The 12,681-nt window shown below is 39.8% G+C and overlaps 1 long non-coding RNA gene across 1 annotated transcript in view; it reads right to left on the bottom strand.

Annotated features, from left to right (window-relative positions):
• LOC309856272 overlaps positions 1-12,681 on the bottom strand; it is a 323,350-nt gene that overhangs the window by 172,752 nt on the left and 137,917 nt on the right. The window lies entirely within an intron of this gene.

Here is a 12,681-nt window from a genome sequence, read left to right as displayed (position 1 = left end):
GAAGGAAGTAGCCAAAAGCTCAATGTGAGGCTGACAAAAGGTTTCCTCTCCTTGTCCCTTTTGTGTGGCTGCATTTTCTTTATTGATGGAGGATTCATCTAGGTTTTTTAGGTGACTTACTGGAAATTGGCAGATCCAACTGCAAGGCAATGGAAGTATTTTAGGGAGCACCGTCAAGCCGGATTCCACATCAAGGAACTTATTATATTATATTATGTAAGGAGAGAGAACACTTGCACTTATGTAGCTGTCCTTCTTGTCACCCAGTGGGAGTGAATACATTCCACTCCCAGCTGTCAGCCGGTTTCCGGGTTGGGCGTGGAGATTTGATTTTCTCTCTTCTGAGTCCTGGAGGTTCTGGGCAACTGCAGCCCACTAAGGTTTTCATTGTCCTGAATGCTCATAAGCACTGAGACTGAAGGGAAGAAAGGTGACCCCTGTGGGTTGATGATGATTTCATGGCCAAGCCTCAGCCCTTGGACGCAGTAGATTTGGACATGATCGGTTTGCTAAGACTCCAGCAGAACACATCTCTCCTATTAAATGAAAGACCCTGCAAACGTTCTTTAGGGGACGGGAGTCACGAGAGGCTACTCTTGGCAGGGATGAAATTCATCCCAGTTGCACTCCGGTGGAAGCTTTATATTCATGACCGTGGTTCATGTCAATTCCTACATCAATTTAAACTTCTATCAAGGCAAAATTACCAAGGTCAGGAAAGACCCTCTCTGCAAAGCTGCAATTGGAAATCATTGCTCATTTTACAATTCCAGTAAGCTTCTCCATTAAGGTAGGCAAGCTTCATGGGCAAAAGTATATTCTTCTCTGCCTTCCTTCTTACAGTTGTTCTCCCTTATTTTTAATGTAGAGGTTGTTATGCCACTGGGACAGGCCTTTTTTAATGAGACATTTCAGCATTAAATAAATAGCATCACTACCATTCACACTTGTCACGTGGTAACAAGTTAAGATCAATAGATTGGACCGAAATATATGTTGATGGAGAAATGGGATTGAGAGAGTGTATGATTCACACCACAATGTCATGGGCTATCTTGTTCTTACTTTGCATGGGTTGGAGTGGCCATAGTAGACATGGGTTCTGGGTCCAGTGTTAACCAGTTGTGTGAATAAGACTAAGTGTTTGTTTTTCAGGTCCAGGACTTGGCTCTTTCAGGTCCAAGATGGTCTGACATCCTATGTCAACATGACTGAACTAAGGGATGCTCAGAGAGCTGGTGACACTACTTCTGGGTATCTCTGCAAGGGTGTTTCTGGAAGAGATTAGGATTCGAATCCATAGACTGAGGAAACATGTGCCCCACACCAATGGGACTGGTCACCACCCACTGCACTGAGGCCCTGGGTAGGACACAAAGGCAAAGAAGACCAAATTCATTCCCTCTGTTGAACTGAGACACCCATGTGCTCCTGCCCTTGGGTACCAGTGCTCGGAGTTCTCAGGCCTTAGGACTCAGACTGAAGTACACTGCCTAGGGTCTTAGTCCTTCAGGCTGCTCTAACAAAATAGTGCAAACTGGGTATAAGTAACAAAATTTTTATTTCTCAGTTGTGGGAGTTCCAAGTCCAAGCATGATGGAGTTCTGCTGAGAGCCCTCTTTGTAGTGCATGGTTTGAGCCTTCTTGCTGTATTCTCATGTGGCAGAGGGGTGAGGGGGCTCTGTAAGTTTTCCTTGATAAGGACACAAATCCCACGCATGAGGGCTCTGTCCTCAGGACCTAATCACCTCCCAAAGATCACACCTCCTAATCTAACAAATTGGTGGTTAGGATTTCAATATATGAATTTCCTACATTGAGACCATAGCTCCTGGTTCTCCAGCTTGTGGACAGAAGATCATGGGACTTCCCTGCCTCCATCACTATGTGGGCCAATTCCTATAATAAATCTATCTATCCATTCATCTGTCCACCCACCCACCCACTCCTCCATGCACCCACACCTCCATCTCTCCTATTTGTTCTACTTCTCTGGCCAACCCTGACTAATACAGAAGGGGTAAAGCCAGTACTAAGCCCATATGGTTGTCTGGACAACTCAGTAAGAAAGTCCATACAAAGTGCTAAGGAAGGCCTAGCACACGGTACGGGGTGACATGGTATAAACCCTTTGGAATGAACATTATCCCTGCAGAGCCCTGTTGTTTCCTCCTTCCTACCTTCCCCTCTACAATGGCGTAAAAAACCCAGGACTAGGCCATTCTGTAGGGGACCTACATGCATGGTTTTCCCAACAAGCACCATACCAAGTGTCTGGTCATTATCTGGTTCCCACCAAGAATGGACTCCCGACATCCTTCCTCATTTGCAATCCTCTCAACACTTTTTCTGGCATAGTCATGGACCCGTGGCCCATTTCTTCTACTCATGTGAGTTTCCAAACTCTCAATGCCAATCGGACTCCTCTTTCTCTGGCTTTGAGCCCAGGGTTCCCTCATCGATTACAGTTCATTCCAGGCCACTCTGGAGAGCATGCTTGCCTAGGGCAGGTAGGTGTCTTATCTACCTTCTCCACTCCTGAATTTCTAATCCTTAGAAGAGAATGTGTTGCCAGACAGGTACTCATAAAGATCTGTGAGGGGACTAACGAGCTATGTTATTCCACAGGCCACTTCAAGATCCTCAACAGTTACACCTGTCTGACCCATGAGTCTATCCTCAGACTGACTGTGAAAGACACGCTCATGAGACTTCCCCTAGAGGAGTGGGATTGAGACGCCGATGGGTCTGGAATAAAGCGAGCCACATAGCCTGGTGCCCATGTCGCTTCCTTTTCCTGGCAGAGGTGATAACAGAACTTCTGCAGAAGGTCAGTGATGATCACATTAAAAAGATGGGATCTTTTTAATACCCATCTTCTCAGGATGGATGAGTAGTCCTGGTGTGTTCCTTACGAGCAAAATGAGAAACAGGCATAAAGCCTATAAAACTGCATAAAGCCATTCTTCCTGCCCTTAGGATAAGGAAAGCTTGGTCCAGGGGTCCAAGTATGACTCAATGTCCATTATAAAAAGTTCTATTTTTAACCATTTTTCGTACAATTAAATTTTCCACTGAAAATGTCATGGTCACACCATTGAGAAATCTCGATTCAGAAAACATTAAAATTAAACCAGTGGGGCTTGAAAGCACTGTATACGGTTCCACCTTCATTTCCAATATAATGAATATGTTTAATATTTTCTCCCTTTGGGCTCAAAATAGAACTTTGAAAAATGCCATACATGAGAAAGATCATGGGGAGGGAGCTAGAGAAATGGAAAGAATGAGGGATGTTCTCAAAATAGAAGACAAACATCCTTGAAAGAAGGAAACAAATGACATCAAAAGGAAATAAATTTCAAAATACGTAAAATGCATCCTTAAAACAGCAGAAGAAAGAACCAGCCTGAGAATAATTTTTTTTAGAATACCATTTTCCAAAGTAGTGTTTCTTATTATAAAAATAATGCTCACTCATTACAAAACACTCACCAAACAAAGAAAAGGACACAAAGGGAATAAAAATCACTCAAAGGCCACCCTACAGAGAAAAACGTTTTAATGCTTTGGGGTATTTCTTTCCAGTCCTTTTTATATTCCTTATTTTTAACAAAATGGGAGCATACACAATAACGGTTTTAGATTCTCCTTTCTTTTCAAAATTTAGTATTATGTTGTGAGCATTTTCTCATGTAAAATAGTATTTGAAAACACGATTTTATTAGTTATATTTGGGAGTCCATAAAGGAGAACTCACGGGCCAAATATTGACCACCACCTGTTTACACATAGCCCACATGTTAAAAGTAGGTTTCATACTGAAATAGAATGTCTTGAAAAGTCAGAATAACTGTTCATGACACATGAAATTAACCTTTCAGTGTCCATAAATAAAGTCTTATTGGAACAGAGCCATGACATTCACTTATGTATTGACTATAGTCTTTTATACCCCACAAGGGCAGTTAGGTAATTGTACTGGAAACTATATGGTCCTCAGAGTATAAAATGTTCATTAATTGGCTTCTTATGAAAGAGTTTGCTGATCCCTGATCTACATAATTATATAACCTCTGCCTATATCATAATTTATATATTTTATCATGTTTATACATTTTATAATCATTTCCCTACTACTGACCATCATGGAGAGTCTCCTTGCTATTTTAGGTAATTTGGTTATGAATTCTCTTGACCTAAATTATGGTTGACGTCTCTGAATGTTTTTCTGGGTAATTAATTATGAGCCAAGGGTCATGGCTATTTTTATACCTCTTTATGTACTGTCCTCCAGAAAGGCAGAAAGGGTATATCCTGTTCATGGCCAATGATGCTCAGGAAAAAAATGGGGGCTCTGAATTGGCACCATGATGTTTCCTCCAGAAAGCTCTATCATTTCCAACCACAAATAGGACATTATAAGCTGTCTTTATCTCTCTATAATTCTTACAATCCTTTTTCACGATATTGATAGCTAGAAAATGATCTACATCTACCTGTTCCGTGCACCCAGAGGGCTGCACAACTTCCATCTTAACACCCAGTGGGCATTTTAACCCGTAAAATAACCCATATGTTCGTTTGACCTCTGGAAGGCAATCAATCCAGGCAGGCATCAGAAAATAGAATTGTAACAACAGAGAGATCCCCGCTAAGGCAACGGGGCTGACAGATTGACGAGGCAAACTGCTCATAGAGCAGAATGCAAGGCAGATGGTTCCTCATCCTAGACTGGGCAACCGGAATCATAAGCAATTATAAAGAATTCAAATTTCAGTGCAAGTCAACGCTTTGCACTCCATGTAATGCAATGTCAGAGACAAAGGGAAGTAGATACCACCATGGTTTGGTTCGTTAATTTGACAGGTGAAAACGGTGCGGTGGTCATTTGCATTATTTCTGTGAGTTTCCCCTTGTGTTACTGGGGGTTCACCTTTATATTACTTTGTAAGATCTCTTTATACTTTAAGAAGATAAATGTTTTGTCTCCTAAGTACAATTCATGCAAGACTTCTATGCATTTCTTATGAGTTTTTGATATGTATGACTCATAAGTGGAGACCATTGAATTAAGGGAGGTTAAGCAAGGCTGTTTAAGGGAAGATTTCTCGAAGCCTTTAATATGATAAGGTGAACTTTGAATCAACAGGTGGGAAAGTAAAAGGTGGCATTTGCTAAAATTATTGACAATGGGTAATGATGTTTACTAGGCATCTTTCAGTATATGTGTTAACCTTTTTTGTAGCTAAATTTTGGGAATCTGTAGTAGGAAGTATACAGAATATTCCAAAAAATATTGAATTCTACTGAAAAACAAAAAACATTCCTTAGAAATATTAATAAAATGGATGAATACAAAATAAATATAATAACACAACATTTTTCCTACGTACAAAAAACAACTAGTTTTAAAATATTATCTAAAAAGGGCCTATCCCAGTAGAAATTAAAACAAACAAACAAACAAAAATCTAGACCTAACCTTAAAAGGAAACATATAAAACCTATCTAGAATAATTTTAAAAACTTCACTAAACAATATAAAATAAGGCCTGTATAAACAAACAAAAAAAAATCATGTTTCAGGATTCAAAGTATGAATATTTTATTTATATCCATTTGGAAAAAAATTCCAAATATGTTGTAGATTTATCTAATGATAGTAAAAACCTTAAATGGATATTTTCAGGAACAAGTAATTTTTTTTTCTGAAATTCATCTGAAATTAATGAGCAATCTTATTCGTTAAGGCGTTCAAAAATTAGCAAGACAAGACTAAGGAGACATAGCAAAATATTTTATGTATGAGGACCATATAAGATTCACACAGATGCAGCCAACAAGAGATACCAGACTCTTTCTTTGTCTATACTATGTGAGAGATCAAAAATGGCAAAGTCTCCACAGGATAAGGTACAAGGGGCTAAACAAATCCAAAAAGAAAAAATGGCTGAAAATTTCTCCAGTTTGAAAAGAGACATAAACCTACTGATTCAAGAAGCTGCATGAACATGAAAGAGGATGCAACTGCATTAAATCCATACCAAGATATCTTAATTAAACTTCTGAAAGTAAGCTAAACATGGCGGAAGAAAAACCCTGAAAGCAGCCATACACACACACACACACACACACACACACACACACGCTAAAAAATTTAAAAACACCCCCCAAAAACCAAAAATATGCTTATCCATGGGATGAAAAAAAAAAATCAAATGACAACAAATCTCTCACCAGAAACCATAGAGGCCTCAACTTGAAAGTGGCATAATATTTTTCAGATGATTAAAGGGAAAAAACAAAAAACAATCAAAAACCTGTCAATGCAGAATTCTATATTCAGTGAAAATATCCTTCAGGAATAAAAGGGTAATTGAGACATTCTCAGATAAAGGAAATCTAAAATAATTTGTCAATAGCAGGGCTACAACAAAATACTGCTAAAAGAAATTCTCTAAATAAACGGGAAATTGTAAAAGAAGACATCTTACGATATCAGGAAGGAAATAATACAATATGCAAAAATGTGGGTAAGTGTGTGTGGTTTTTTCCCCCCTTGAGTTTTTTAATTATGTTTGAGGGTAGAAGCAAAAACCAGAATATTGTCTGACATCATTCTTAGCATCTACTGAAAAAATACTTAAGATATTATAAAAGGGAGGACAAGGGAGACAAAGTTTGTATACTTCACTAAAACTGATAAAAATGGTGACATAGGTACACTGTGATAGTTATGAATATATAATATCTAGAGAAACCACCAAAAAATTATACAGAGAGACATACTAAAATCAAAATGAGTTTCTAAAATAAAGCCCAAGTAACCCACAGGAAGGTAGGAAACAGAAAACAGAGAAATAAGAAACAGATAAGAAAAAAGTGGCCTAATTAAGCAATAACATATCAAAAATTATATTAGATGTAAATGGGCTAAATACATCAATTTAGGACACACTGGCATCCATCCATGATAAATATCTCAGAAAAGTACAAATAGAGGGAAACTTTCTCAACTGCATAAAGGACAGGTATATACTTGCTAACAGGATACTTAATGGTGCAAACCTGAATGTTTTTCCCTAAAATAGAGAAAAAGGCAAAAATGCACACTCTCATCATCTTACCCAAATTACTCCTGGAAGTTCTAGTTAGTGCAATAAGAAAGTAAAAGGCAGATAGATCAGAAAGGAAGAAATAAAACTATTCTTAGGTGTGACACCAAAAGCAAGAGCCATAAAAGAAATCATTAATATATGAGTCTTGGCCACACTATAAAACTTTGGTTTTGTGAAAGATCTCATTAAAGGGTAAAAAGACAAGCTATAGAGTGGGAGAAAATATTTGTAAACTTTATATCTGACAAAACCCTTGTATCTAGAAGATATAAAGAACCCCAAACACAACAGTGAAAAGCACACAATCCAGTGAAACTAAGTTCAGGAGATACACAAGGACATTTCACTGAAAAAGGGATACCTCTGGCAAATAAGAACATGAAAAAAAATGCTCAACTTTATTAGCTATTCCAGAAATGCAAATTAAAACCATAATGAGGGGGGCCTCGCTGGCCCAGATGATATCCCATGCAACCTTAATCACATGGTCATGAGTTCAAACTGCACATGGGGCATAGAGCTTACTTAAAAAAATAAATAAATAAGCAAAAGGATATTTGTTTGATAAAAAAAAAACAAGCATAAAACAAAAGCCACAAGGAAATATCACTACACAGCTGTCAAATGGCTAAAATAAAAAATACCAACAATGTCAAATGCTGGCAAAGATGCAGAGAAATTGAATCACTCCTATATTGCTAGTGGGGGATTGAAAATAGTTCAACTACTCTGGGAAACAGTCGGTCAGCTTCTCAAGTAACTGAACATACAACTAATGTACAACCAGAAATGGCACTTCTGGACATTTATGGCAGAGAAATGTAAAGACATATAAACAGCTGTATGTAAATATTTATAGAAGCTTTATTAGTAATAGTTAAAAACTGGAAGGATACCTGGTGTGCTCAGAGTACAGCATGTGACCCTTGATCTCAGAGTTGTGAGTTTGAGGTTTACACTGGATATAACTATTACTTAAAAAAATTTTTTTTTTTTTATTTTAAAAAGGCAAACGCTAGAAACAACCGAGATTTCCTTTAGTGGTTGAATGGCTAAGAAACTGTGGAATGTTATACCTTGGAACTCTACTCAGAAATACAAACAAAACAAACTAGGAATCCAAGCAATAACCTTATGCATCTCCAGAGAATTATTCTGAATGAAAGACACCAATCCCAAAGTTTATGATTCTACCTAGATAATTTTCTGGAAATGATAGTAATGAAGAAATAGGAGAATACATTAGTGGTTGGCAGAAGTTAAGGAAAGGGAGGGGGCAGGTGAGGAATATTTTGCAAAATATTACCATTGTAGGACTCTGGATACATGGTACATGTGACACCTCTATTATTTCTCAAAACTCTAGGTCTATAATTATCTAAAAATAACATGTTTAATTAGAATAAAAAGGAATAAATCTGTTTTCAAAAATAGCAACAAAGAAGAGCCTTTAACTGGATGGAGGCACAGGCATGATATGTTCGTTAAAATAATATATGCCTTGGGGCACTTAGGTGGCTCAATCAGTTGGGTGTCCCACTCTTGATTTTGGCCCAGGTCATGATCTCGGGGCTGTGAGATTGAGTCCTGTGTGTGCCTCTATACTCAGTGGAGACTCTGCTTGAGAGTCTCTGTCTCCTTCTACCTTGTGTCCCTCCTCCAATGCACCCCACACACTTCTTCTCTCTCAAATAAATATAAATAGATCTTAAAAATATAAAACAGCATATGCCATTTAAAAAATAAAATCTTAAAAAAAAACTTTAAAAAATAGTCAGAATATATAAACATTTCATCAAAAATTTGTGAGATTTTTCTTCACTTAACTTTGTCTTTTCCATAGAAATGTTACATTTGAAACTAGAAAAAATATACTCCAATGGCCCAGCACTGGAAGGTTGTGGAATAGGTATTTAGTGAACCTGGATCTGGTCAGCAATGATGTGTGCTGGGTCCATTGATAACAAACTCAAAACTAAATACCATGACACCTTACCATGCACCTGCCAGAGAAAGGGCTGATTGGTATTGGTCCTGCCACATGTCTGAATTCTTGCTTTATTACGGAACTAGTTCATTGATGAGGCCCTGCATTGTCATGAATGAAGACATCACAGGAGGGGAGCGACTTTCTGTTTTACTTTTCTCATGAGTTGGTGGTGAATGTGGAATACACAGGCGGGCAGAAGTAACAGCCCATTTTAATGGGCTCACCTTGCTCCTAATGAAGATGGGATGAAGCCACTTCTCCCTTAATAGCAGCTGCCCTTTTCCCACCTTGGAGTATAGGGTTATAGTCATTTCATGTAGAGCCATGAAGCACAAATGGGCTCAGAACAATCTTCCATGGCACAGCTCTGGAGTACATTAGAAATCACCCAAATATCTTGGAAGCTCTCTTTAATTATGTCGTGCACTTTTATTTTTAAAGATTTTATTTATTTATTTGAAAGAGAGAGAGAATGAGAGAGAAAGCATGAGAAGGGAGAGGTCAGAGGGACCTCCCCACCGAGCAGGGAGCCCAGTGTGGGACTTGAGCCCAGGACTCAAGGATCATGACCTAAGCCAAAGGCAGGTGCCTAACCAACTGAGCTACCCAGGAGCCCGTGGAGTGGACTTCTTGAGCAATGACAAAGGTGATGTGCACTCTTTGGGCTTAAGTTTCTAAGCAACTTTGCTTTGAGCCTCTCTCCATCGGTGCCTTGGAGACTCTTCAACCTAGGAGTTGTCAGGTGTGAATGGGCCTCACTGGACTGCACTTCCCATTTTACACTACATCCCACCCCTATCCTCCATCTGAAAAACTTACCCATCAGCCAAGCTGCGTCTGAGAGACCTCTGAGAGACTGTTAGATTGGATCACTTGAAATTGTCATTTGTACAAGTCAAGAATAACTAAGTGTTGGCAAATTCATGGGCTTCATCACCGGAGGCTCTTCACCTGGGGCAATTTTGCCCTCCCTGGGGATGCCTGGCAGCGTTTGGACCCCTCTTGGGTTGTCACTAATGGGAAGACATGGTACTAGAATTGGTCAGACTGAGGTCAAGGATACTGCTAAATATCTCACAATGCAGAGAATAGTCAAGCCCTGCACCATCCCTCCACAACAAAGACTCACCCAGCCCCAAATTTCAAAGGGTCATGGTGGAGACATCCTGCTATAGTCCATAGAATCACTCATGGGCCAAATGGCAATCATGGGTCAAAGGGAACCCTTTCAAATCGTTTTGTGTGTTCTCTGCATTGTCCTAAACTAAATGGTAGTTCGATGGATAGTACCATCGGCTGAACCTCCATTGTTACAGTGAACCTACTCACCTCTTTACACCACCTGCCTGGCTCATGGGCACATCTGACTTTGTAACCCTCTGGGGTTGAAGAACCATATATTAAATCCATGATTCTCAAACAGTAGTGATTCTGCATTCCCATTTCCTCTTCCCTGTCCTAGACACACTTGGCAATGTCTGAAGACAGTCTTGGTTGTCACAACTGGAGAAATGCATGGTGGTGGTCGGGGATGCTATTGGGATCTTGTGTGTAGAGACTAAGGACACTGATCCTCATCCTGTAATGCATAGGGCATCCCCAACAAAAAAGTCTACTGCAAATGTCAATGGCACCAACGTGGAGAAACTCTGTTTCCAGCAATATGATGTAGGATTTAAGAACATGTACCCAAAACCACACTCCCTGGTTCTAATGGCTTTAGCACTCACTTGTTGTGTCTGCTTGAGTAGATTTGTTAAAATGGTGATAATGTTGATTTCTGCCTCAGGTTTTTAGAAAGGATTGAGTACATAATTACAGGTTATTTCCTTTGAATGGTGCTGGGTACATTGATGTTGGCTATTATTACCTTTAGAATTCTCTTTGAGGTAAAAATTGCAAGATCTAATCATTGGCAGAAAATTCATCAAAAGCATCTAGATTGGCTGGAATTAATTTGAGATTCTGGTTTTTGCTTCTTTTTTTTTTTTCCATCCCCAGTAGAGATCATTCCCTTTTAGCCAATATGCACTCACGTTGACTTAATGGAATAATTCTGAACAGGACATTGACGATGGCAGAACATCATTGTACCTACCGGTACAAATTCTACCAGTAGAAAGCTAACTCATCACAGCTAAGCAATGACTTTTTGTGGGTTGGGTGGGTTTTTTTTTTCTGTATTGTTTGTTTTCATCCCAGAGAAGTGGCCACCCCCTTGAAATCAGGACAGCTACACTTCATGAAACATCAAATACTGAAGTACAGTACCACATTTTTCTACTAGAGAAAAGGATCTACTTAGACTAGCACAGAGCTTGAGCTGTCATAGTCTCATCCCCATAATCCTAAGAATGGGTCTTGAACAGGGTATAAATGCATGCTCCTATTTCGTGAGTGTCCCAGAATGTCTGGGTTACTCCTCCAACCTGATGCCTGTAGTTTGTCGAAGATAAGCCATCCTTGAGGAGCTCCAGCTTGATTTGTACATGTAAAAAGGCAAAGATTCTGCAGAAATTATTTGGATTAGAAACAAAGGAGACAGCTGGTAAATAAGCAGGTCAATTTTTCTCATTAAGGTGTGGGGAAAACAGTCGGCTGCATCCTGAATGCCCTGCTCACCTTCAGCAGGGAAGGCTGAACAATCTTATCAGGTAAGGTCATTCCGCATGGCAGGTCTGCAACGCCTGTCTCGCCCTTCATTAATCCACAGGGGCAGGTGCGAGGGAACCCGTGACTCTATCCCCGAAACACCGACGAAAACAAGGCAGACTGTCAGGAGTCTCCATTTCAATTCCACGACTCAAAAACAGAAACCAGGATGATTTTTCTCCTCTCTCGTTAGCTTCTTGCTGATGTTGTCAGGAAGGCTTTCTCGTGATCACCTGTTGTTATGTGTTTGTCTCTTTCAATGTCTGAGTCTTACCGTATTTGAGAAAACTGCAAAGGTTTGTGATCATGGCCGCATCTTCTGGCGGCTTGGAGGGCTGCTTTATAGAACCATCACAAACTCATTGAGTCTGTTGGGCAGGATGCCGGGTGAGCCTGGCAGCTGGGCTCCCGGCCAGAGTTAAATAAATAGCAATTGTGATGGCCAGAGAATACCAAGATGAGGAAACAGTTTTCCAGCATTCGCTGGGGTCCCTTTCACCTGCGGAACCCAAGCGATCAAAAAGGAAGATAAATTAGAGGCACCTTGTGTTCTACAGATGGTTTCCAAAGCCCTACAGTCTGCCTTGGGCATGACAAACTTAAAGGACATGTGACTGAGGGATGGAGATACATTCTTTCCCATGGTATGGGTTCTATTTTTATGGTGAGTTTCCCCCTTTCTGGGTCTTGATCTTGGCAAAATGGAGCTGTCTCCTATGAAGGGAGATGAAAAAGCTCAAGCAAATTCTGAATTTCTACCCCTGCTTCCCATCACAGGGTATTAAGATGACCTGGGAGAGTGAGTCCAAAGATGGGTACATTATGACATGCTAGGCAAATCCAGCTGTACTCATTCATGTACTGTCATTATGTATTGTGGTGGGTTTTGCTCTACAATGGCACAACAGAGTCTAGGTG

The sequence above is a fragment of the Mustela nivalis genome, assembly GCF_964662115.1.
Source record: "Mustela nivalis genome assembly, chromosome: X".
NCBI lineage: Eukaryota > Metazoa > Chordata > Mammalia > Carnivora > Mustelidae > Mustela > Mustela nivalis.
This window is presented reverse-complemented; position numbering and strand designations above follow the sequence as displayed.